The sequence below is a fragment of the Protopterus annectens genome, chromosome 2.part0, assembly GCF_019279795.1.
Source record: "Protopterus annectens isolate FY-2018-M chromosome 2.part0, PAN1.0, whole genome shotgun sequence".
NCBI classification, from domain to species: Eukaryota; Metazoa; Chordata; order Ceratodontiformes; family Protopteridae; genus Protopterus; species Protopterus annectens.
In genome coordinates, this window is record NC_056728.1 from 1,208,028,828 (window position 1) to 1,208,056,772 (window position 27,945).

Genomic DNA, 27,945 nt, shown 5'->3' on the forward strand with positions numbered 1-27,945 from the left:
TTGTTAATGAAGACGCTTACAAAACAAGGAAACATAGTGACTGTCCAAGGAGACAGCTGTGTCATCATAAAAGGGTCTTGCTTACTCGGAAAGGCCAAAATCACAGCTGAATTGTATCAGCTGAACTGGAGTGAAATGGATAATACAGCAACAGGAAAAACATTCAAGCTACATTCACACTTGGCACAGATGTCTTGGGCATAGAAGTCCTGAGACAATAAACAAAATAGTTGAGGGTAACAATGCAAATGGTACAAAAATTAACCAGTTTGATCGAATAATGAAATGAGCCAGCTGTATTAAGGGATAAATTACAAGAAAGTCTTTTCCAAAGCAAAGCAACAGCAGATCTCAAAAACTTCCTGACATAATTCATTCAGATCTTTACAGTCCAATGAAAAACATGACTCCAGGAAGGAAGATGTATTTTTTTAGTTTCATTGATGATTACTCAAGGTGTACCACATTGTTCCTGTTGCGGATGAAGTGCCAGTTAAGTTAGAACAGTATCTAGCTCAAGTCAGTAATAAATTTGGCAGAATGTCCAGAGTGCTACATACAGACAATGGGTCTGACTATACAAGTGACACAACACAAGCCATTCTCAGAAAAAATGGAATTATGTTCCAGATCACTATACCATATAACCCAGAACAAAACAGGGTTGCAGAGAGAATAAATCGGACTCTCTGTAAAAGTGAAAGGAGCATGCTTTTTGATGCTGATATGCCAACCACATACCGGGGAGAGGCTATGACGACTGCATACTATCTCAAAAATCACTTGCCAGGAAAAACAACAGAGAAAATTCCATATGAACTGTGAAACAGAAAGAAACCAGATTTGAGATGCATCAAAATTTTTAGAAGTAAAATCTATGTCCGCATTCAAAAGGAAGAACATATAAAATGGGATCCATGTGCAAAGGAATGTCGCCGGGTAAAGGTGAGATACAGTGAGTCTCAAAAAGGATACAAAATTCTATATCCAGACACAAATAAGGTAACAGTCAGCAGAAGTGTGATTGTTAATGAAAGTTCTGTGTATTCAAAGTTTCAGAAACTGACACAAGTAGTTCAGTCTGAGGGAAAATCCACATCCATGTCACAAAAAAAACAACAGCAAAGCTACACAGAAATAAAAATTATTGCAGACAATTCAAAAACTGATAAAGAAGATGCCGAACCGCAAATGACTTAAGTCAGGAAATCAACAAGAAGAATAAAAGTATTCCACCTAAAAGTTTGTCTTATATGGTTCACACAGCAGCTCAGACTGAGCCAGGTTCATGGGAAGAGATGCAAACACTACCACAACATAAGAAGCAAATGTGGATTAGAGCTGCTGGTGAAGAGATGACATCACCCAATGAACTCCAGACATGGACACTTTGAGAGCTACCTCAAGGTAAATATGTAATCAGATGGAAATGGGTTTTTAAAGTGAAATGTGACTGAAGGGAAAGTCTGTAAGTACAAGGCAAGGTTTGTTGCAAAAGAATACTCACAAAAATTTGGTGAAGACTATGATGCTAATTTTGCTCCAGTTGCCAAATAAAGTACTTTCAAAACACTGATGACAGTGGCGGCTTTACAGAAACTTATTGTGAAACATCATGATATCAAGACAACTTTTCTTAATGGAGATAGAGAAGAGGAAATACACGCATCAGCAAGAAGGATATGAGAAAAGTGTAGAAGAGCATCTTGTTTATAAACTTTAAAAATCAACATCTGCGCAGTGACAGAGACCTGGTTCAAGGCTCCAGAGTACACCCCTGCATTATCAGGCTATAATTTATACCACACCTTTCGGCCACGTAACCTGGACCGAAACACTAAAGGAGGAGTTGTGTCCATATTCATTAAGGATATCCACACCTCCAGGCTAGTTGCTCAGCATAATGCATCCGAGATTATCCAAGTGCAACTAACTCTGGGCAAGACCGCAATCCAAACTGCAGATTGCTACAGATCCCCCACCAACACCCAGGATTCCCACTCCTCATTTCTTGATACACTGGAAAATATTAGGATACAACCTAGCACCCTAATAATGGGTGATTTCAACTACCTCACCATTAACTGGGAAAACTACTCATGTACTACCTCTTGTGCTCAACATTTTCATAAATTCCAACACCTTTGATCAACTTATCCACACCCCCACCAGGGCCAGCAATATCCTAGACTTGGTCATTACCAACATGGGCAACTGATGTTCCACACCAGAGGTCAGTTCCTTGTTGGTCAGATCCAATCACAAGCTAATCACCCTAGACATCCACATCCTACCCCCACCCCCCCATTAGGGAAACCACCATAAAAAACTTCTCCAAAGCCAACTTCACGCTTCTTAAGACAGAAGTGGCAAACGTTACGACACCCATGCTGACGGACAATAGAGGTACGACAGCTGAATCCTATACAAATGCACTTTATAAACACTTACACAAGTGTATGGATTGTGCAATCCCTAACAGAACCAAGATGCTATCCTCCAAAAAAAGGAAGCCAATCTGGTGGCCCCCTTCCATAAACAAAGTCTACAACAGAAGAAAGAAACTGTTGCAAAAAAGAGTAAAATCCCATGATTGGAGGAACTCCGTGGTCAGCCTCAGTAAGAAGCTGAGATCCCTCATAAAATCCTCCAGAGTTAGTTACGAAAACAAAATTGCCACTGATTCTAAAGACAGCCACAAACCATTCTACAGGTATGTCAAGAATCTCAATGGCAATACTCAGATCTGCTCTGAGTTACAGCACAATGGCACTAAATATACAGAACCAACTGATATTGCCAACATCCTGGCATATAGGTTCAGTGCTAACTTTACCCCTCCCTCACCACCTAAAGGGCCCATCTCTATAATGGAAGAATGCAAAGTTCCTGTAATCACAGCTGCAGAGGTAAAAAACACACTCTCCAAAGCCAAGAACACAGCATCCATGGGACCTGACAACATCCCAGGCTGCATTCTACACAAACTACAGAACGAACTGGCACCCCACCTAAGTACCATGCTCATTCATAGCCTCACTTCAGGCTTTGTGCCCACTGAATAGCGCACAGCAATGGTTATCCCACTCCACAAAGAGGGAGCCACCACAGACCCTGGGAACTACTGCCCCATCAGCCTGACGAGCCTAGTATGCAAGGCTATGGAACATATCATCATGGAACTTATAAACAATGACACTGGTAATCTCCAAACTGTGGACCCTACCCAGTTTGGGTTTGTAAAAGGCAGATCATGTCTTCTAAACCTGATAAACTTCTTTGAAGCGGTCACCAAAGCCATAGAAGAGGGTAAGGTGGTTCACACAGCCTATCTAGATCTCGCCAAGGCTTTCAACACCATCCCCCATTCTGGAATTATAGATAAACTCACTAAACTAGGTATAGATCCCTATGTCACAAGATGGGTTGCCAAATGGCTCACTGACAGAACCCACACTGTGAAAGTAGCAGACTCTAAATCCAACTTCAGACCAGTGACAAGTGGAGTACCACAGGGTTCAGTCCTGGGTCCTCTCCTGTTTGGTATCTACTTCTCTGAAGTACAGACTAAAACAGAAGGTCTTTGGCTAACAAAGTTCACAGATGACTGCAAACTAGGAGCCATAATCAAAACTCCTAATGATGTGAACATCCTACAAAAGGGCTTCACTGAGACAGATGCCTGGTGTCAAACCCATGGCCTCAAGCTGAATGCCAAAAAGTGTATTGTCATCCCTTTTGGTAAAAACTCTGTACCCATGAACTACCACATAGGTGATAGTCTATTTAACACCGAAAGTGTGATAAGAGACCTTGGGACACAGGTGGACAGTAGTCTCTCCTTTGATAATCACATCACCACAGTAGTCAGGAAATCTTTCTACGTGGCATACCTCATCACAAAAGGTTTCTCATCCAGGAAAAAAGAGGTAATTGTCCCCCTCTACTCATCACTCATTATACCCATTATAGAGTACAATGCCCCTTTTGGTATGTACCTCACAAGACATCTACAACAACTGGAAAAAACGCAGAAATACCTCACAAAGAGGATTACCAGCCTCAAACAGATGCCCTATGCAGACCGTCTCAAAAAACTCTAGCTTTACTCTGTCGCATATCACCTACTCAGAGGCGATCTCTGCCTAACATACAAAGCTGTGTCAAACCCAGAGCTGTTGGACATGCTCCACTTAAAGAAATCCCAATCCCTCCGAGCTACACGCTCTAGGGACCTAAACCTTGTCACCAGAATAAACAGAACATGCTGGAGGGATACATTCCTGTCTCAGAGACTTCCCATACTCTAGAACAAACTACCTTTCTATATCAAACAAAGCTCCTCATTAGCACTTTTCAAGAAAAATCTTGATGATTTGATGGAAGATAGGAAATTCACTCCGGGGATCACTTCTGTGGCTCTGCTTGACAGGGGCAAAAGAAAATAATTTTCTTGGGTAGCAAAAGCCAGGGTACTGTTTGGCTAGGCTTATATAGGCCCTAGGGCCAATAGCTTAGTACCTATCTATGAACCTATAAACATATGATCCAATTCTTCAACAGTTTAACATGGCTGAGGCTAAAGGAGCAAGCAAGCCCTTGGACATAGCTTATCCAATGTTGAAAGGAGAAGAAGATCTTCTAAAATCTAATGAGCAGTACTGCCAAGCAGTGGGGGCACTTGTTGTACATTGCAAGCGCTACACATCCAGACATTGCAGCAGCCATGTCACTTCTCTGCAGGTGTGTAAGTAAACCATGTCAAAGAGACTGGAATTTAATAAAAAAGTTATGAGGTATCTCAAAGACACAAAAGGCTTGAGTTTAAATTTGTCAGCAATTGTGACATAAACCTCACAGGATATGTAGACTGTGATTGGGTGGGTGACCTCAACACACACAAATATACAAGTGGTTACTTGTTCAAATTAGGAAACGGTCCTATATCCTGGGCCAGTAAGAAACAGAGCTTAGTGGCATTGTCTTCTAAGGGCAGAATTTCTGCTGCCTATGCAAGTTGAGAAGCCATTTGGTTGCGGCATTTACTTGAAGATCTTGTAGAGCCAGTCTCCCAGACTCCAGTCTTATATGAGGACAATCAGGGCTGCATTAAGCTTGCAGCCAGTGAGAAGATCAATGCAAGAACCAAGCATATTGCTCTCAGACACCATTACATTCATGACATGGTTGAACAAAAAGTGATTATGCTTTCATATTGTGAAACTGATAAAATGATGGCTGATGCTATGACAAAGGCACTCACAGTAAACAAGTTTGCATATTTTAGATCACAAATGTTGTTGACATAAGTAGTATCTGTTTAGTGGGGGTGGTGTCAGACATATATACAGCAACAACTACTATATGTGTGTATATTTCAGTTTATGTGTAATAATATGTTTAAACACAAGATGGCAGTGCTTTCTGTTAGACACATGATATTCTTGATGTAATTTCTAGTTCCATGTGCAGTGTTTTTCATGGGGTCTACTAAATAAACAAAACCTAACACCCTAATAATGGGCAATTTCAACTACCCCACCATTAACTGGGAAAACTACTCATATACCAACTCTTGTGCTCAATGTTTTCATAAATTCCAACACCTTTGATCAACTTATCCACACCCCCACTAGGGCTAGCAATATCCTAGACTTGGTCATTACCAACATGGGCAACCAGTGTTCCAAACCAGAGGTCAGTTCCTTGTTGGTCAGATCCAATCACAAGTTAATCACCCTAGACATCCACATCCTACCCGCACCCCCCATTAGGGAAACCACCATAAAAAATGTCTCCAAAGCCAACTTCACGCTTCTTAAGACAGAAGTGGCAAACGTTACAACACCCATGCTGACGGACAATAGAGGTACGACAGCTGAATCCCATACAAATGCACTTTATAAGCACTTACACAAGTGCATGGATCGTGCATCCCTAACAGAACCAAGATGCTATCCTCCAAAAAAAGAAAGCCAATCTGGTGGTCCCCTTCCATAAACAAAGTCTACAACAGAAGAAAGAAACTGTTGCAAAAAAGAGTAAAATCCCATGATTGGAGGAACTCCGTGGTCAGCCTCAGTAAGAAGCTGAGATCCCTCATAAAATCCTCCAGAGTTAGTTATGAAAACAAAATTGCCACTGATTCTAAAGACAACTACAAACCATTCTAAAGGTATGTCAAGAATCTCAATGGCAATACTCAGATCTGCTCTGAGTTACAGCACAATGGCACTAAATATACATAACCAACTGATATTGCCAACATCCTGGCAGATAGGTTCAGTGCTAACTTTACCCCTCTCTCACCCCCTAAAGGGCCCATCTCTACACTGGAAAAATGCAAAGTTTCTGTAATCACAGCTGCAGAAGTAAAGAACACACTCTCCAAAGCCAAGAACACAGCATCCATGGGACCTGACAACATCCCAGGCTGCATTCTACACAAACTACAGAATGAACTGGCACCCCACCTAAGTACCATGTTTATTCATAGCCTCACTTCAGGCTTTGTGCCCACTGAATAGTGCACAGCAATGGTTATCCCACTCCACAAAGAGGGAGCCACCACGGACCTTGGGAACTATTGCCTCATCAGCCTGACGAGCCTGGTCTGCAAGGCTATGGAACGTATCATCATGGAACTTATAAACAATGACACTGGTAATCTCCAAACTTGCGGACCCTACCCAGTTTGGGTTTGTGAAAGGCAGTTCATGTCTCCTAAACCTGATAAACTTCTTTGAAGCGGTCACCAAAGCCGTAGAGGAGGGTAAGGTGGTTCACACAGCCTATCTAGATCTCGCCAAGTCTTTTGACACCATCCCCCACTCTGGACTTATACATAAACTCACTAAACTAGGTATAAATCCCTATGTCACAAGATGGGTTGCCAAATGGCTCACTGACAGAACCCACACTGTGAAAGTAGCAGACTCTAAATCCAACTTCAGACCAGTGACAAGTAGAGTACCACAGGGTTCAGTCCTGGGTCCTCTCCTGTTTGGTATCTACTTCTCTGAAGTACAGACTAACACAGAAGGTCTTTGGCTAACAAAGTTCGCAGATGACTGCAAACTAGGAGCCATAATCAAAACTCCTAACGATGTGAACATCCTACAAAAGGGCTTCACTGAGACAGATGCCTGGTGTCAAAGCCATGGCCTCAAGCTCAATGCCAAAAAGTGCATTGTCATCCCTTTTGGTAAAAATTCTCTACCCATGAACTACCACATAGGCGATAATCTACTTAACACCGAAAGTGTGATAAGAGACCTTGGGACAGAGGTGGACAGTAGTCTCTCCTTTGATAATCACATCACCACAGTAGTCAGGAAATCTTTCTACGTGGCATACCTCATCACAAAAGGTTTCTCATCCAGGAAAAAAGAGGTCATTGTTCCCCTCTACTCATCACTCATTATACCCATTATAGAGTACAATGCCCCTTTTGGTATGTACCTCACAAGACATCTACAACAACTGTTAAAACCACAGAAATACCTCACAAAGAGGATTACCAGCCTCAAACAGATGCCCTGTGCAGACCGTCTCAAAAAACTCTAGCTTTAATCTGTCGCATATCACCTACTCAGTGGTGATCTCTGCCTAGCATACAAAGCTATGTCAAACACAGAGCTATTGGACATGCTCCACTTAAAGAAATCCCAATCCCTCTGAGCTACACGCTCTAGGGACCTAAACCTTGTCACCAGAATAAACAGAACATGCTGGAGGGATAAATTCCTGTCTCAGAGACTTCCCATACTCTGGAACAAACTACCTATCTATATCAAACAAAGCTCCTCATTAGCACTCTTCAAGAAAAATATTGATGATTGGATGGAAGATAGGAAATTCACTCCGGGGATCACTTCTGTGGCTCTGCTTGTCCGGGGCAAAAGAAAATAATTTTCTTGGGTGGCAAAAGCCGAGGTACCGTTTGGCTAGGCTTAAATAGGCCCTAGGGCCAATAGCTTAGTACCTACCTGTGAACCTATAAACATATGATCCAATTCTTCAACAGTTTAACATGGCTGAGGCTAAAGGAGCAAGCAAGCCCTTGGACATAGCTTATCCAATGTTGAAAGGAGAGGAAGATCTTCTACCATCTAATGAGCAGTACTGCCAAGCAGTGGGGGCACTTTTTGTACATTGCAAGCGCTACACATCCAGACATTGCAGCAGCCATGTCACTTCTCTGCAGGTGTGTAAGTAAACCATGTCAAAGAGACTGGAATTTAATAAAAAAGTTATGAGGTATCTCAAAGACACAAAAGGCTTGAGTTTAAATTTGTCAGCAATTGTGACATAAACCTCACAGGATATGTAGACTCTGATTGGGTGGGTGACCTCAACACACACAAATATACAAGTGGTTACTTGTTCAAATTAGGAAACGGTCCTATATCCTGGGCCAGCAAGAAACAGAGCTTAGTGGCATTGTCTTCTAAAGGGCAGAATTTCTGCTGCCTATGCAAGTCGAGAAGCCATTTGGTTGCGGCATTTACTTGAAGATCTTGTAGAGCCAGTCTCCCAGACTCCAGTCTTATATGAGGACAATCAGGGCTGCATTAAGCTTGCAACCAGTGAGAAGATCAATGCAAGAACCAAGCATATTGCTCTCAGACACCATTACATTCATGACATGCTTGAACAAAAAGTGATTGTGCTTTCATATTGTGAAACTGATAAAATGATGGCTGATGCTATGACAAAGGCACTCACAGTAAACAAGTTTGCATATTTTAGATCACAAATGTTGTTGACATAAGTAGTATCTGTTTAGTGGGGGTGGTGTCAGACATATATACAGCAACAACTACTATATGTGTGTATATTTCAGTTTATGTGTAATAATATGTTTAAACACAAGATGGCAGTGCTTTCTGTTAGACACATGATATTCTTGATGTAATTTCTAGTTCCTTGTGCAGTGTTTTTCATGGGGGTCTACTTCAAATAAACAAAATTTCACTTACCAGAATTTTAAATGATCAAGGCGATAACCCCAAACTTGCATTTAAACAAGCAGTCACAACACCAATATTTTCAACAGGGAAAGGAGGTGGTTGGCCAACATGGACAAAGAACCAAACTGAAGCATATCAAACCCATCCAAGTGGGAGGGCTTTGCCCCCCACCCACACTCTTGAATATGGAGGTTTGCACCCCCCACACACCCCTAACTAAATATACCAACTCTGAGATTGCACTATAGTGGGGAAAGGGCAAACTCCCAAATGTTAGCTGACTGCCTCCTTTCCCTGGTGAAAATACCAGTCTTGTGAGTGTTCATTTAAATGCAAGTTCGGTATTATTGTCTTGATCATTTAAAATTTGAGTCAGTAAAATTTCATTTACTTGAAGTAGCCCCTTTTTCAGGACATTAAAAAGAAATAAATTTACATCAGTTTAGACAGTAGTCATGTTGTAAGTACCTATTTGCTCTGCCCAGGAGAAGTTTGTCAAACAGATGTTCCTCACCATTTTATAACAATGCTTCTATTTCCTCATGGCCGGTGTCTATCACAAGGGACTAGCCTTCCAGTTAATGTCCATATGTCTCAAGAGATGCATCTATTTGAGACTGAAGGTTATATATATTATATGTTCGTTATCATAGAGGCCCTTGTATGCAATGCTAAATGTTACTGCTTTACACTTAGACAGTGGTGCAGGTGCTTTCCTTCATATTGCTTATGAACTGGAATTGGAATGCCATAAAAATGTATTGCATGCTGCATATGTTATAGTTGTTTTCTGCAAAAGATGGAGGACCTGTATGTCATTTGTGCTCTACACAGTGCATCCAGCAGTGCATTTTGTTCTGCAGGTTCTGGACATGTACATATTTCTGTTGTAATATTATCACGTCATCATCATCATTTATTTATTTATTTATTTATTGCATTTTTTTGACCGGAAAAGTCCACTGGGTCAAGAATAGTCCATTTTCAGTGGAGGCCTGGGGAGAAAAGCTCCACAGAATTATATAATTACAATTCAATAGTAATACATACATAAGTAAAAGAAACAATTTTGATACATAGAATGAGTAGAAGATAATTTGAAAAGAAAAAAAATAGGACATTGTCTTTGCTATAATTACATTATCATAAAAAGAATTTGAGTAAAAAAGGACATAATTGCATTAATTACATACAAAAGATTCCTACTATTTGTGATAGTTAAACTGTGTAAAGTTTGGGAAGGAAGTTATGTGCTGGGAAATTATGATGGAGTACACACAGAAAAATCCTTAGTGAATTGCAACAGTTAAACTGTGAATATAGTAAGAGAAGGAATTCAGGTGTTGGGGTTGTTAAGTGGGGTACAGGGGCATAGCCAGTGCGAGGAAAAATGTAGTTTGAGGGATTTTTTGAAGGAAGCAGGATTATTGATTGATCTGAGTGGGGGAGGGAGGTCATTCCATAACTTGGAAGTATAGCATTTGGCCAGCTGAGAGTTTAGGTTTCTGAATGGATATTAACATTTTGTTTTCAGACCTGAGATGGCGATTTGGGTGGTAAGTGGTCAGTATGGATGCGATGGAAGGGCAGGTTTCAGGTTGAAATATTATCTTATGGGCTGTAGTTAGTTGTATGTAATTAAGGTAATGAGAGGATTCAAGCCGGTTTAGTTTATGGAGAGGTAAGCAGTGGTGGTTGGAATATTTTGCTCTGGTAGCAAATTTAGCCACTTTGTTGTAACAAATGTCCAACTTCTTTTTTAAGGAGAATTGGAGGTTGGTGAGGATAGGGGCTCCATATAGAAGGGTAGGAAGTAGGAAGGATGAGGCCAAGGTTTTTTTTGCATGGAGACTGGGGAAATACTTGTGCCTATATAAGGCACCCAGTCTTTGATGTGCTTTTTTATGATATTGTGGTGGTGAAGGTCAAAAGTTAACTTATCATCAATGATGACTTCTAGCAGTTTGTTTCTAGAGGCAACTTCAATGGCAGTGTTATTTTGGGCACTTACAGTGAATTGAGTTTTGTTAATAGGGCTAGATTTTGTAGGGGTAAATAGTAATATTTTTGTTTTATTGGGGTTAAGGGCTAGGTGATTCTGGGATATCCAGTGCGCTGTGGAGGTAAATGCTTCTTGGGTAAGATGTTGTAGTTCTGTGACAGATTTTGAGGAGAAGATAATGGTAGAGTCATCAGCATATTGGATGACTGTACTGTGTGTAAGAGTATTATGAAAGTTATTCACAAATATACTGAAAAGGAAGGGACCCAGAATTGAGCCTTGAGGAACTCCTGTTTTAGTATTAATAAATGGGAAGGAGAAGTGCTGCCACCTAGTGGATTGCTGCCTGTTGCTGAGATAGTTGATAATCCGCTGTATGGTGGAGGGAGATAGGTTAAGGCTGGAGAGTTTAGTAATTAGTAGAGTGGGAGATGGTGTCAAATGCCTTAGATAAATCCAGAAAGAGAGCAGATACTAAGGAGCCAGCATTGCGAGCTCTGTTTACTGTGTCTAAGAAGAATATGAGGGCTGTGTTTGTGCTGTAACTAGGTCTGAATCCTTAATGAGTGTGGGAAATCAATTGGTGTTTTACTAGATGCCTTGTGAGTTGTGAGTGGATGCATTTCTCTAATATTTTAGAGATGGGGGAAAGAATGGCAATGGGGTGGAAATTAGAGATGTCAGGGTTATTGCCTCCTTTGTGAAGAGGGATGACAAAAGCTTTCTTCCAGATATCTGGTACACATGACTCTTTAATGGACCTGTTTAGGAGAATGCTGATTGGATAAGCGATGGAGAGGGCTGCCATTTTTAAATTTTCTGTAGGTAAGTTATCAGGGGCATTTGTGCAGGGTTTTAGTTTATAAAGAAGCTTCTGAATGGTGGCTGTGGGAATGGGTGATAGTGAGAATGTCGTTAGGGGATTTGAAGGGTTAAGATTTGGTGGTGTTCCTAATGGGTCTGTATTGGTGAGAGGGAAGGTAGCTGTAAGTTTGGCAATGGTATCTATAAAATATGTGTTGAAGAGTGAGGCTAGTTCAGAGGAAGTTTTTTGTGGGTTTGGGCATGGGGTACTATTTGTTCCTGGGTGGAGGAGGGTGTTAATTGTTCCCCAAAATTTTTGTGGATTTTGTTTATGCTGGCCTTAGTAAGTTTGTATGAATTCTTTTTTGTTTATAACAACTAATGTTTTAGCTTGATTCCAAAGTTGTTTATATTTCATGAGATTGGTGGGGGTTTTGTTTTTTTTTGCCAAGTTTTCCAGGCTTTGTCTCTGGATGACATGACTTGCTTTGTGTTCTTAGCTAGCCAGGAAGCAAGTTTAACTTTGACTCTTTTTAATCTGAGAGGAGCAAGACTATTTAGAGACCTGAGGAATGTGGAGGCAAAGAAATCCACAGCTTCATAAAGAGGGAGGGATTTCAGTGGGCTCCAGTTTATTTTTTTCTGGATGTCATTGAGGGTGTTTTGGGAGAAGTGGGATAGATCTCTGGTATACCTTAATTGGTGATTGTTACGTATAGAGTTGGGCTTACGGGTTATGAATGCTGGAGCATGGTCACTAATGCTGGGAGGGAGAGTGCCTGAGGAAGAAATTTTATCAGGATCAGAAACCAGGATCCAATCCAAGGTGGAGCCATTGTTTTCATTTTTGCCAGGTATGGTGATGTCAGAGATTAGCTGGGAGTAACTATGGAGGTGGATGTTTATAGAGGAGTTTTTTACTGGTGATATCTAGCCAGTTGATGTTAATGTCACCTAGAATGATAGTTTCATTTTTTACATTATTGCTAGTCCAAGTTAAAATGTCTTCAAGAACTAGAGCATTGTTGCCTGGGGGTATGTATATGACTAGGATGCAAAGGCTTTTGCAGTTACTGAGTTTAAGGAAGGAAACTAGTAGGTCAACTGAGGGAAAGGAGGGAATGGGTTTGGTATATGGAATAACAATGTAAGTGCTTGGGAATAGTAAGGCGATGCCTCCACCTTTTTGTGGGGTCTGTCTGTTCTAAGACAGGAGTAGTTTGGAGGTAAAAATTCAGAATCTTTAATATATGGTTTTAGCCATGTTTCTGTGATGGCAGCAACATCTGGTTTATGTTGACTTAACCATGCATGTAGTTGGGGAGTTTTGTTTCTGATGCTTTGAAGATTAATAGTGGTGATATTTAAAGTTTTGGAAGTGTGGAGATAATTATGAGAAGGGGGAGAGGGTCCTGGGTTAGAATTATGAGAAGGGGAGAGAGGCCTGGGTTAGGATGTATATCTCCACAGAGGACTAGGTTATAGAGAGTGGGGGCATTGCTAGGGAGGGGCAGTTTCTTGCTGGTGTTATAAAATATATGGAGATGGTAGCTGGAAGAGTTATGTTTTGTGGAGAGCAGGGTGAATTTCTTTTGCAGAATTAAGTCAGTTTGGTACAAACTAGAACAGATAACAGTATAGTTGGGGAGGGTCTTAGAGTTGAGAGGTGTAGTGGATGAATGTCGAGGAGGCAGGTGGGTTGTATGAAATGATTTTAGTCGTAGTAGGATAGAGAGGTAGATGGTGAATATGAAGAGAAAGATGTTAAAAAGAGACATAGCTATATAGAGTTAACTATGGGCAGTTAAAGTGGATGTTGAGTATGAGTGTGAGAGGGATATATTGGTAGTGTAGCAGTAGTTAAAACTCTGAAGGGTAATGAAAAGTATGGAGGTGTATTTGGATTTCAGAAAGCTGTATTTGGTTATGTGTTGTGACAGGTAGGAAAAGGAGAGGTGTGGAGGGAGATAGTGTGATAAGGTAGTTTAAAAGGAGAGAGCGAGGGGTGGTGTTCCTGGTAGTAGTGCGGAGGGATTAAACAGAAATGGGAGGTGTTAGGAGTGTGGGGTGTGTGGATTGTTGGGTGGGGAATTAAGGTGTGGCCAGACTAACTATAAAGGAAATTGATATGGGGTGGGTGGGAATGGGGGTAGGGTAGAGGAGCGGAGTTAGCCCGAGCGCAGCGAGGGGGAATGGATCAGGGACCAGCCGAGCTGCAGGAGTTCCATTTTTGATTAAAAATAAAACAATCAGGAGAAGGTCACTTTTAGGTTTATCCTGGTTAGTAAACTATTCATAGTTTATCCAATAATAAAATAAAAGTCTTAGCAAACAATTTAGGGGTAGACATTTCACTGGTCAAACTTATCTTAGTATTGTAAGCAGATAAGTATATGTAACTTTTTTAAAGTCTCAAGCTTATTTTAATGTAGAATTCTAGATGAACCTAGGTTCGGTAGCTTAGACTATACTACCATCTAGTGGCGAAAATTGAGAAGAACACGTCCTAGCATGGAGCATTCGAAATTGAGAAGCAATGAAAAAGTTAAACGTCTAGGTTAAGGGCCAGTCCATGCGGTGCGCTAGCCAATATTAGCAGTACAATGACTAATTCAGTACAGTAGAACTTAGCACAGTACGCAAATAATTATAAACCTATTCTTCTTTTAGTTAAGAAACTTGGACACCCTTGTAGACTTCAGGGGGACTGGCATTAGTTATCTTCACTGGAGAGGTCACAGGACTCTGGACAAAGTTTGTTCAATGGAGAGTCCTTTTCATAAGGAATAGCTGTATTTTCTGTGAAGAGAAAAAAAGACAGTGTGAGAAAGTGATACTACTCTGTCCAGAGTAGAATGGTGACAAATTGTAGATCTTTGTGTGTAGCTGTGATTGTAAGATGGGATAGGTCGGTCAGGCACCTGTGTGGTGGGGAAAAAGAATGAGGTCTGCCTTACTAAGACACTGGTTGGAGGAGTGGAGGTATGCTTAGGTACGACCACATGAAAAGGTAAAAGAAGTTAGTACAAGATAGGGAGAACAGCAATTGGGCCATTTCTAAAGACTGGTACACCCATCCAATAGTAACCAAAGCAAGACTCTGTGCCAGTTGGCTGAAGCCCTTCTGATTCTAGCTTTGACCTCCTCATTCAGACTTCCTTTCTCCTTAACCACCCTCCCAGATACCTGAAGCTATTAACTTGTTCCACTATTTTCCCTTCTATCTCAATTTTCAGCTTCTTCTGTTTTCCTCATTTGCTGCCATTACAACTGTCTTATCTGTACTCTGTTTCATCCAGTGTGTCTTCAGTTTGGCATTTCATTTCCCTACCCATTGCTGAAGTTCTTGCTCAGAGTCTGAATGTAATGCCATATAGTCTGCATACAGTAATTTTGTTGGTCTGCCACCTTGACCTGTTTGTTAATGTAGTCCATCATCATTATGAATAGCAGTGGGCTCAAAGCTGAACACTGATGCATATCCATTTACACTGAAAACCCCTGTATGACTCTGAACGTTGTTCATATATGAGTCATTGCGTCTCTGTACACAGCTTGCACTAATTATACCAATGTTTCTGGGATTCTGAACCACCACAGGACTTCCCAGATCAGCTTTCTTGGGACCTTGCCATATGCTTTTTCCAAGTTTAAGAATGGCCAGTTAGACTTTTTCCTTATTTCTAGCTTCTCCCCATGCATCTGCCTCACTGCAAACATTGGGTTGGTTGTGCTGCATCCTGATCTCAACATGAACTGTTCATTTCCCATCTTACTTTCTACTGCTCTGCATGTTCATTTATCCATCACCCTCTTCAAATCTTTCATGCAGTGTGATAGGAGTTTGATACCTCGATACTGACCACAGTTTTAAATGTCTCCTTTGTTCTTGAACATTGGTACTAATATGCTTATTCTCAAATCATCTGGAATATGTCTTTCTTTCCATACTGCTATTTCATACTCTCAGGATCCATTTTTTCCCCTATCGCACCCAACATTTTGATCATATCTACTGTAACCTCACTGAGAGCCTCCTGCTTTCCCTGATTTCATTTTCCTTAGTGTTATTCTTACTTCTCCAGATGAATGCCTTCTCTTCTCTCACCATAAGCTAGCTCTGGAGCAGTACATCATCTGTGTGTGTGTGTGTTTTTTCTGAAGCTGCTGGAAGTAGTTCTTCTATCTGCCTTTGATGCTCTGTGGACTAGTAAGCAGGTTGTTTCTGGCATCCTTTATGAAGAGTGCCTGACCATCTTCTTTATTTGTCTGTCTTTGCCTTGTAGCCTGATATAGGTTTTTTGTGCCATCGACTGACTCACCTTCAGGAAGCTGGTAGAGTGCCTCTGATACCTTATTCTTTGCTATTGCAACTCCTCTCTTAACAACTTTGTTAGCCAACCAGTATTCCTTCCTAGCCTGGTCAGTAGTACTAGATCTATGCCTGAAAATAACATTATCACAACACAAACATAAATTCTTACTTTGCTGTTCCAATTTACCTGAAACTTCTCTGAGTGGGTTATGTATAAGTCTGCATTACTTTTAAAACTCATCAGTAGAAATTAGCATTAGAACTCATTTTTCTCTGAGCATTAGAACTCATTTTTCTGTTCACGTACATTGATATTTTTAATTATTTAATTATTTGGAGTTTTTTTGTTTGTTTGTTTGTTTAGATTTTTCACATATCTATCTAAAGACATAATACTTGCAAATACTACAATGACTGTGGTGGTTCTTAAATTTTCTCACTACATTCTGGTTACAGCTCATTATACTCTGTGTTTCAGGTATAGATGTAGTACTACTAACAACTGCAGTAGCTAAACCTGTTTTGCGTGTGGTTCTTTTCACATTTTGGCACCTTCTTCTGCCATCTTACTTATTTTTCTTTTCCATTTTTATTGGCTACTCAGTGCAGATTATATTTCAGCTACAGAGGCTGCATTCTTGATGCTCATCTTCATGGCTGTGGGTTTCACTGAGGCCACTGCTTGTTGTCTGGCAGGAATGGCTTTGTTAGCCCATGGCCATGTGGGCTTTCTCTGGGCAGGCTGTAGTCTGTTTTCCCCTAAAGGCATGCTGCTCTGGCTTATAGGCTAGCGTGAGTCCATCCAACGTTTTTCACTGTGGCATCAGGCTTCTGTGTGAAGGAACTGTTGGATAAGGTAGATTATCCTGTTTAACAACATAACATCAATAAAATAATTCAGTCTTTATTGGCAGTTTATTTTTAACATCTACACTGCTATGGTATCACATCAAATACATTGAAACTAAAGACACAATATAAAACTCAAAAACTGAAAATAATGAATTCCATCGATACTTCTGCCAGTACTGTCTTCAGTAATATGTACATTCAAGCCTTAGCAAATTTTGATAAAATGGACTTAAACCAGTTCTAGCTGAACTCTGTGCTGCCCTTTACATTTTTTTGCACTTACTATAACCAACAATCCAGTGCAGTAACACTGTATGGAGACACTTACCTCACATTTCTTGCTGTTGTGCAGAAGTAAATGGATTTGTGAACATTAATACAGTGTCGCCTCACAGTAAGACGCTGTCTGGTTCGACTCTCAGCTAAAGCGTCTTCTGCGTGGAGACATGCGTGAATGGGTGTTCCTTCATTGAAGGTTGTGCGTCAGGGCTGGCAACTCGGTATGTAAAAATCAACTGCCAATCATTAGCAGACCAGAGTTCCACTGTGGCGACCCCTAACTGGGAAAAGCTGAAAGACACAACAATACAGACAACATTACACAAGTTGGTTGCACTGTTCTGTCTCCATTGCAGTCGTATGACTACATGTCATTACAGTTAGTTGATTGCCATCACCATGTATGGATCCCTGTGAATGACACAATTCTGCTGCCAAATAAAAAACGGTAATACATGAATATGATTGCACCATCAACATGTGATGATTTACTCTATAGTTATCAATGTTATGCCAAATAATGCATACATGTGCTGTTTGGAAGACCTGTTTCTATCCAACCCCCAGATAATGCGGTGCTCCTAATTCGCCGTATGCAGGAATGCAAGAAATGGTGTGATCTCATCAGGTAGGTCAGTGTTGCACCAGCACCAGTGGCATCCCTAGAGCTCTCATGCCATTGTACCCAGTTGACTGCATGGAGGATCATGTCAGACCAGTGTCAGAGACAGGCCTTACTGAATCTATTGTAACTTCAGTCTGTATTAATCATGTTGGTGAGGTTTGCCCAGACTTCATTCTACCATACTGTATTCCCTGTCAATCCGAGCAGTCTTTGTCCATGTTGTTGCACAGCATCTACTATAAACTTGTTCTCCTATGGGGAGAACTTGCTGCCCATAGGTCTGTTTGCCATCTGAAAGACCGTGATATGCACATGTTCAGATTCATGTGACAAATTCATTTGGGGCCCATTTATGAGGATTATTATGTGGACAGCTTATGCCACTGAAAACATGCATAAGTCTGTAATGCAAAATTCTAGGAAATGCTCACAGTGACATAAAGTAATGTGAAATATAAAAACACAGCAATGCTTGTATACATAACACTTGTAAAAGCAACATAATCTGTGATATCTGTAGATGCTGTCTGTGGGATTGGAATCCCTTACAATATATATTCAGGGAATGGAGGTCCAAGCACAACAGCATCATGCCACAGGAGCCATAGTCTTCATGCATTTCACATTAACATAGTACACCCATGTATGTGCACAACAGAACCGTGTGATAGCTGTAACTGCAATGCACTTGCAGCCTAAACAGTCTGTTATATGACATATTAGAAATTATGACTTTATATGAACACAGACATTACTGAGCAGTAAATGCCATCCACATCAGGAGAGTGTTTATAAATTAGCAATTGAACTACTTATGGAAAGGGTTGGGAAACCTAAGGATCCATAAACAGGCCACCGATAGTATGGATCCTATTTGTATTGACCCAGTGGTTCTAATACTTGTTTTAAGAATCTTTAATGTGAAAACATCCATAACAGCAAAATAAATACATAGTACATAGCAACATACAGATAATGTCAGAATTTATAGTTTTATGTACACAGAGTGTATGGAGTCAGACTCCAATAAGATATACAGATACCTGTAAATCTGTCTTTAGGCACTGTTCAGTTTTGACATTTATATATGTTTGTACAACTGCATATGGGAAATTACTACATCTTCTTGATACAGATGTCAACACCTGTATGCATTCAGGCAAATCACATACCATGCCTGTAAGTTACAAACATGTTTCATAATGCACACATTTTCCATAAATGCATCAATCTAAAGAGATAATTTTATGATGAATGATGTTAAAATAGATGTATAGTGAGCTAATATTCCCCAAAACAGAAATGTTAACAGATGCCAAATTACATTAACATGCATTCTCTGAGGTATATGAAGTCTGAAACCCAAATGTCTGTCATTATTTAATGACTTTGGTTCTCACTGATTTGCCAGAAAACCACAAATTTTATGATGAACTGACCAAAAATATAGGTCAAAAATCTGGATAGTCTTCAGAAATCTGGACACTTGAGTTGTATGCCTATGACTCAGGTATAATTGAAAGTGAGAGCAGCTACTGTTTATACATCTTTCAAGTAGCATTTGCACTGCACATAATTAATGAGGGTCATTAAAATTCAAGTTTTTGGAATCCCATTTACTCATGTCCAAGTAAGTTCTCGAAATTCTGCACATTAACCAATAGCTCAACGTAATGGGAAGGTGGTCCATGCAAGTACCCAATGGGTATCATTAAAGGGGACCATGTGTAGCAGGTGCCCATTATCTTCAATGATCTGATAACATGACATAAACACTACTTTTAAAAACTGACTTTGACACATTTACAAATCAGACCATTCCTACTTGCGAACTGAGTGGGACCTCAGTCAGTAATTTTCAGATCTGTGTATTTCTTCATTGGACTATCAACAGTATGAAGATGACTACTTCCAGGAGGCTTTGACATATCCAGATGCCCAGTTGGACCGAGGAGGAGACTACCCAGATGTTGACCATCTACACTGGAGCGGAGCATCGCTTGACAGCCAAACCATGAAACTTCACGATAAGGAACACTTTCTCTCTCCATATGGGAAGATCTGATGCATTAATGTGTTTTTTTCAAGAAAGCAAGGCAGCATGCAGATAGATATTACTGTCACTGAATAATGCACATAGTTATTTGTATAACATAAAGTGACTTTAGTTAAGTGTAGATAACTAAGATTTTAACACAGTGCTTTTATAACTCTGACTGAGAATAAATTAATTCATTGGAAATATTTCTGTTTACAAAATAATTTTAAAATGTACTTTTTTGTCTTCCTAGTGCATCAGATTATTTGTAAGCTGACATTTTTAAAGGAAGTGTGGAACATTAGGGCAGATTCAATAAACCCTACATGGTCTGCTAACATGGTGTTTAGAGATGCACAACCACTGTAAACACTGCGGCAAGCTAATTACAACATAAGCAGCCGAACTGTATAATAATCGACTAATCCAAGATGGAGGAGCTATGCAACAAGCTATAAAGCAACTATGTAGACTCAGTGCTGGTTTTCCCTCTGAATTCCAAAACCTACTGAAATACAGCCATAGAAAGGAGTAAATGCAGAAAAAATGTTGGAGCTGCTGTTGCTTTAATTCATGTGTATGTGCAACAGGCTGAAATCTATGCTGCTGCTGCTGCTAATAGACCACAGCCAAGAAGAAGAGTTTTCAGACGCCATTTAACTTATCACAATCTACATAAGGTGGAAACTGTAGAGTGCTACAGGGTGGATAGAAACATGCTACAGGAACTCTGCAACATCTGTCATCCTCAACTAAGAGCCAGGGCAAACCAAGGGGAACCCATTCAAGTGGAGACAAAGATATGTGTAGCACTTGAAATTTTAGCTACAGGAACCTTTCAGAGACAAACAGGGGACATGCTGCTGGTGTCACAGGCATCTGCATGCAGGATCCTCCATCAGTTCCTGAATGCTATGCTCCAATATGCTGGTGAGCACATATGGTTTCCCCATTCTCCTGAGGAGAGGGCCACAAATATGCATGAGTTCTAACCTGTAGCACACAACCTTGAAGTACTGGCTGACACAGATTGCACATGTATAGAAATTGAGGCATCATACAGGGAACATGTAAAACCCTACAAAAATAGAAAGAGCTTCCACTCTAACTGCCAAGTCATGTGAAATGCTAAGGGGATCATCTTGAATGTGTGTGCTGGGAACCCAGGCAGTTACCACCACTCACATATCTGCCATACTTCCCAACTGTATCAGATGTTCACTAGGGGTGATATCCTACAGGGTCATTTTTGGGGGATGCAGGTTATGAACTGGAACCATGGTAGATGATGGCCATCAGAAATGCACACTCACACACTGTAGAACACTATAATGAGGTACACCCTCAAACCAGAAATATCACAGAGTGTGGATTGGACTGCTGAAATCACTGTACCAGTACCTAGATACATCTGGGGGAGCAACACAGTACAATCCACATACATGTACTGAAATATTCATGTTTGTGCCATGCTTCACAATATCATCCTGAGAAAGCAGTTTCAGCTGGATGAACAAGGGTAAGGTGCACATATCCCACCACCAATGGCAAGGTCACCACAGCCACAAGCAAGTGAGGAGTCAGAGGTGGAACTAGCAGCTGCTGTGAGTGTAGGCAGATGTAGTGCTCAATATGCTCTTGCGCTGGCTATGAGGCAACACATAGCACACTCTCTCCACCTAAGGGGCTAAGACCCTCATACTATCCACATATATATAGTAACATTGATGCCAGACAATGCTCACAACCTTTACTTACCCATGTAATAGCTGTGTACTGCTTGTATCGGACAGAGTCAGCCCTGAACTAAAACTGTTGCAACTGCTGGATTTACAAGGTAAGTGTTAACCTGGTGTGTATTGTGTAATAATATGAATGAATGGCGAATCCTTGCACGTTGTTACTTAGTAATGTAATCAAGTAAAAGTCGGGCAGTTTGTACAGAAATAACATTAACATGTGACAATAGAGACGTATATGAATACATCTGTCATCTATCAAGTAGTAGGCCTCAGGCATCAAAGGTTCACACACTCATGCCTCTCAAAAGTACTGATGTTCACCAAATGTCCTCAGTTTGCCCTCATACTTTTGTACTGGATAATCAAGAGAGAGAAGTTAGAAAGCAATGAGACACATTTCAATTTCAGACTTCACAAACCTCAGAAGATTATTAAAAATACTGATGCAATAAAGTGTTTTGATTCTATCAACCGTCTGACTTTCTAAGACCAAAATATGTCCAAAGTACAACTGGCAAAATAACATCACGAATGCAGATACACTAAGCACTAAGTCAGTTATGCACCCTGAGCAACAGACACAAATGATTTCTATCCCTGAATCCAAAAGATAGAAAACAAGGATATGCCACAGTTATCAACACTTTCACAGGGTCTAGTGTTAGGAGGGGTGGAACAGGAAGCCCAGGCTGACACAAAATGTCAGTGAGTGTGTGACAGTGAGAAAGAGAAGCATGAAGACATTAGGATAATGGAATAAATGGACAGTGAGAAAAAATGAGCTTTAAACTTCATGGCTGAACCATGTAACTGTTGTGTTTATGTGTGTGTGCGTGTGTGTGCATGTGTGTACATGTGTGTGTGTGTGTGTGTGTGTGTGTGTGTGTGTGTGTGTGTGTGTGTGTGTGTATGTGTGTGTGTTTGTTTCTCTGTATGGGTCTTCCAGATGAAATTGGTGTGTGAATGTCTGCAAGAACACAATCAAGCCATCTGCTAGTTCTACATCATGGTGTGTCAGACAGGTGTGAGCCATGCATGGTAGAGGTGGTAGCTCATCCTTGTCATACCTGACCATGAGAACTGGCTCTACTAGGTGTTGCACTGGCATGTACATGCCCACAGTCAGATGCACTGCTGCTGCCGCCTGAACATAACTGATGTCTGCTGGATGAGCTCCCTTCACAAGGACACCCAGGACCATAACCCCATGGCTTGCCATGTCTGGGTATGGAGCAGTGGAAGTAGTGCCACTATGGAATTGTGATCAGCTATGGCCATGTTGACTAACATCAAATGTTGTGACTGACCTATGCCTTCATGGATGCTGTCCCACTCCCATCAGATGTTTCATCACAGACGCCTCCCTTTCCAATGTGTCATTCATCTGATCCATTGAATTTGCAACATGGTGGAGGCAGTCATGCATGTCAGCCTGTGCCACATCTACAACCTAAGCATTTCTCTGGAGGACCTATTGGTATGTGCCTGAGTCTGAGTAATGGCCCTAAACATACATCAAGTGGCTTTGGAAGTCACACCTGGGTCAAGTGGTGGATGGACAGCAGGCCTCCTCCGAGCACCCTATTACAACTCTTCTGCAAGGCAACCTTGCCCACACTTTGGCTATGGCTAGAGTAAACAGAAACTGAAGCTGTAGTAACCACAATTCCCTGATCGAGTGTCTCACCCTCCACCTGTCCATTATCTGAGAGCTCACTGGAATGGGTTGGTGTAGGCCTACTGGCTGTGTCCGATGAAATTACAGGGGATGGCTAAATGTCAACCTCAGTGTCAGATTCAACTTTTGCACCCCCGACTGTGCCTCTGTTTGGCCACTATCATCATCACAGTCTGCTAATAGCCTGACATTAGATGGTAAGAGTGGTACACTTCTACTGTCAGGATCATCCATGATAATAAGCAACAAACACAGGAAAGAAGTGAATACCTGTACTACTATAGTCCAATATATGCTAACAAACTAACAGTGGTGCCACTATTACAGACAGTGCAGCAATACACACAACAGTCCTGACACCCACAATCACAAATATGGATAAAATAAATACTTCTTTGAACTGGTCATCAGGAGTGATATAAAAATGTTTGGCTTACCATGTGTACATGATGCTATGCTTCCTATAGATGATGTTCCTGGAAGAAGTTAAGGAAAAGGTAAGGACACCATAATCACAATTAACAGTAACACAGGGTGTTAAATTTTTTTGCCTTTTATATGTCCCTTAATGATAATTTCAACAGAAGCTTGGATGACACTTCCACCCTAAGTCCATGTGTAATCAACCAGAATGTGTTATTAACTGTATCAATATACAACTATCATCCCCATGAATTTAATATTAAACAGAATTTAAGTAGTGCTGTTAGTATGTTTTACTATAAAGGAAGTATTTAACAACTGAGGTAGGTAAGCCTACCTGGAAACTCCTCCTGAGACATACTTGTACTCCCTGAAACAGCAGCACCAACATTAGATACATGCTATTGTGCATGTTCCACTGAGAGCTCTGGATCCCTGACAATAGACAGTAACTCCTCATTTGCCATTAGTGGTAGGTTTGTAGCAGCCCCCTCATAGCAATCCATTTACAGGCCACTCCAGTTGCTTGCCTCTGTGCCAATGAAATCATGTCAGTGGCCCTATGGCACACCTTATTATATGTCCTGCTCTGGTCAACTACTGCATTCACATCAGCAAATATATGTTGCCAAATTCGCATTCTGCTAGACATATTCCCACATCTCTTATCAAGCAGAAATACACCATGACACTTAAATGCTTCCACAATTACTTCATCTTCAGAGTCACTGAAGAGGGAGTTTCAGGGATTGGGACAAATAGATGGTATAAAATGCAAAAGGAGGATAATACACATAAATATTATATAAATATAAGGTCCTGTTTAGAAATGACACATAAAAGGTAGTATTTCACTATTACCCACTGGAGAAACCTAAAACAGTCAAGATATTCAAATAATAAAAAAGAAGCTTTGTGGCTGTAGCTCTTGTGATGACAGATAATAAGACTGCACATCTGAGAAAGTGAAATGCCCTGACAAACATGCCCATGCCCTCAGTACACTTCTAAGAAATGTATACAGTTAAAAGTAGCATTTGCTGATGTATATATACATCTCTCTCTCTCTCTCTCTAAATATATATATATATATATATATATATATATATATATATATATATATATATATATATATATATATTTATTTATATTAATAGATTTTTTTCTTACTGACATTTCAGCATATGCAGTATATAGCAGAAAAATACAAGCATACCTTATCAAGATCAGTAGTTTTCTTTGTTGATAAATCCCAAAGTAATATCTTCTTCTGTGTTATCCACATAATGAAGTCTCCTTGCCTTCAGGTTATTTAGCTACATGGTTCCCTTTTTATAGTATACCTTCAGGGCTGTTAGCACAGTGAAGATACAAATGAATTGTGAACTCATTAGAATTGCTGAATCTCAAATACTTGTCTCCATGTAGCAGATGTAAACATATTGCAGGCACTCCCTCAGTTTTTGTTGCTAATGGATTGCAAATTGTGAATGATTACTGGTAGGAAGAAGGAAAACACAACAGCAATTCAGACTCCCCTAACACTAGTTGGTGTGTCTGCCAAGTTAGACTTACAAAGAATAGAAGCAAGTGTTTCAAGGTTTTAATTATAAGTAAGCAGCACACATTTCACAGTTTCTGTTCAGTAACATCCAACCTCCCTTTCATTTGTTGACAACTGTATATTACTGCCATTTAATATCCTCACAAATTTTAAGGACAAAGATATAGAATACCTTAAAGACTGCATGTCTCAGATTACTGGTCATAAAAGATATGAATGAGCAACAAACAGAGATAAGATGGAGCTGTATTTATGCAAGCAGTAATAGTCATAAATGATTGTGTGATCACTCAGTGCACTACATCTGAAATTAATACACGTAACAAACTGTCCTATGTTTTGTTAGTACTGCAGATGATGTTGCAGTTGGATGTATGCACAATGATTTTAATTATCTGCTGCAAATCTGTTAGTGTCACAAAGAGGGATACGACACCCTTAATTTGTTTTGAAGGTTCATTGAAGTGAGAGTTCAAATACAGTCCTGTGTAAAAATATTTCATGTATACCAACATAACATTTGCAGTGTTGTTTATTTAATAGATTCCTTTTCTTCATTTAAACTAATTTTCCCTTATTTTATGCCAGTGTTTGCATGGTGCATGGCTTAGCACAAACAAGGAGAAACACAATGAATGTCAGATTTAGCTGTGCTTATTTTGTTTGCATGTTGCTTAGCAGTACGCAAACCTGGACTAGTGACCCACACAGGAAGCAGCCCAAAACCTATAGACAGGACATAATGTAAAGGTCAGAAAGCATACATTGTTGCAGTTTTTGATTTTCATCATGCAACACTGCTAAGTGACATTGAGCGGTGGTTAGCAAGCTTCCCAAACACCTGCAGACAGGATGCAGAAGGTCAACAATTTAAAGCAAATGCATTCTATTAATGATGTTGGGAACCAAACAAACATGTTAAGCTGGTTGCATTGTGGTTAACACACAAAACATAAGAATGAATAGGGAACTATGCAACTGTCATTCAACTATTGCTGTGGCAGCAGGTGTAAGTGTAGGGCAGTAATACAGATGTTCCTGGGTTCTAATACAGGAAGTGAAACATATTTTTACTGTTGTGAAAATCTAGTTTATAATAATGAACACAACAATATAGACATGTCACTTCAACATTCTTGTGGCAACAGGTGTAAGCATACAACTGCCATACACATGGTCTTGGGTTCTAATACAGGAAATTCCAAACATTTTTGCTGTTGTTCTATTTCACATTGCAGTCAATCTCACTTATAACACTTTAGGCATAATTATAAATACTGAAGCTGATATGAATTATATGTATGAGGGATAAGACAACCTAACTGTGATTTCAGATGTATGACTGAGTATATACTGTCTATTCTGCTATCTGGACTTGGATAGCCTGAACACTTAAATAAGACACATACACAATTGAATCTATACACAAGGTCACACACAAACATAATTAACACCTCAAACTCAAATAAAATACCAGACTCTGGAATGACAATGAATTTAATAGTAACACGCCAATGGATTTAATAGTGACAAAGCTTTTGGGCTCTCTCCCTTCATCACTGTTAAAATGCAATATAATGTATATAAATTGTTTAATCTACAAGCAGATTAGAAGCCAGGTATTAATGTTGTGATCAGTGTAAAACAAAATTTAAGAAAAAAGCAAATTTGTTTAAAATTAAGCTTTGTGTGCTAAATTCATTGTTATATTGAATTAGTATGTGTCTTTAATTTTTTTTCTGTTGTTTAACTGATTTTGATTTGCTACTGGGGGACTATGTCTCATGATTTTTGAACATGCTGTGTAAATGACTGCTTGATTTTATATTTGCATTGATGAAGGGAGAGATCCCAAAAGCTTTGTTACTATTACATTCATTACCATTACTATTTGCATTCCAGTGTCCATTGTTTTATGTGGGCTTGTTACTTTGTTGCTGTGTACTTGGCTTATCAAACCTCTTGAGCCAATTGTTGTTGGCAATACCTCAAGATATTATCTGTATTTATGAATGATTCATGACTATATCCAAAAAGCACTTCTTCTGTGGCAAAGATGTAAAATCACTGCTGTTGAAGAAAATGTTTTGTACCTTATGCATAGGTTTGAATCCCACACTGTAAAAAATCAATTTTAGCAGTGTATAAAGCAAAAAAAAATGTCAGGTCATGAAATGTATGCCCCCAGTGTATCTGCAAAGTTAAATCATCTAACAGTTACAGCAGCAGGCACTCCTGAAACTAATATCAAGTGTAAAATTAACCATCCTGTTTCAAAAGTTGCTTTCCTCTCTGTTTGGCACTGTTGCTGTCTGCTTAACATCATGCAAACATGGTTGGTATAATTTCTTGGGTTTGCTAACTACCAGTAAATGTGATAACAGGAACTGTCAGGAAACCATCATTTGCCATTGTTCTACTTTCAGGACTAGACCTGTCTGGCATTAGAGGGGACATTGCCCAATTTAGGGCATAGTGGTGCAGTGTTCAGGAGTTCAGAATATTTACTGTACTCTTGGTAAAGCACCACAGCCAATGTCTTCTTCAGGGGTATTATTTTCGCTCCCAGTACAAGTCTGAGGCTTAGAATACTCTGGTCAAGGCTGTATCCTGTGTGACTGGCATCCCACACATTGGAGAACAGTGAGGGC